Source organism: Cicer arietinum, chromosome 5 (assembly GCF_000331145.2).
Source record: "Cicer arietinum cultivar CDC Frontier isolate Library 1 chromosome 5, Cicar.CDCFrontier_v2.0, whole genome shotgun sequence".
Taxonomy (NCBI): domain Eukaryota; kingdom Viridiplantae; phylum Streptophyta; class Magnoliopsida; order Fabales; family Fabaceae; genus Cicer; species Cicer arietinum.
Window position 1 is genome coordinate 12,147,327 of NC_021164.2, and position 1,122 is coordinate 12,148,448.

Sequence of the window (1,122 nt, forward strand, 5' to 3'; positions counted from 1 at the left end):
TAACAACTCTATTTTATTATATGTTAGTATTGTCTTCGTTGTGAAGTACAACTATATAACGAAAATAATAATAACATATAATAAAATAGAGTTCTCAAATAAAGTAATAAGTACATTTTTATTTGATAAATTCAATTTTATTATATGTTATTATTATATTCGTTATGTAGTAAAACAATAAAACGAAGATAATATTAACATATAATAAAAAAGTGTTTTCAAATAAAGTAATAATTACTTATTTATTAGACAACTCTATTTTATTAAATATTATTATTATCTTCGTTTTGTAGTTGTACTCAATAACGAAAATAATGATAACATATAATAAAATAAAGATGTCAAATAAATTAATAATTTTATATTTTTTTGACAACTCAATTTTGTTATATTTTATTATTATCTTAGTTATTAAGTATAACTACAAAACGAAGATAATAATAACATATAATAAAATTGTATTGTCAAATAAATTAATTTTACATATAATAACGAAGATAGTAATAACATATAATAAAATAGAGTTGTCAAATAAATTAATTATTACATATTTATTTGACAACTCAATTTTGTTATATGTTATTATTATCTTTATTTGACAACTCAATTTTGTTATATGTTATTATTATCTTTGTTATTAAGTACAACTACAAAACGAAGATAATAATAACATTTTATAAAATAGTGTTGTCAATGTTACTTTATTTGAAAACTCTATTTTATTAAATGTTATTATTATATTCGTTTTATAGTTGTACTTTATAACGAAAATTGTAATAACATATAACACAATTGAACTATTAAACAAATATGTAATTATTACTTTATTTGACAACTCTATTTTATTATATGTTATTATTATCTTCATAATATAGTTGTACTACATGACGAAGATAATAATAACATATAATTAAATAATGTTTTCATATAAAGTTCTAATTACATATTTATTTGATAAACACAGTTTTATTATATGTTATTATTATCTTCGTTATGTAGTAAAACAATAAAACGAAGATAATACTAACATATAATAAAATAATGTTGTCAAATAAAGTAATAATTACTTATTTATTAGACAAATCTATTTGATTAAATATTATTATTATCTTCGTTTTGTAG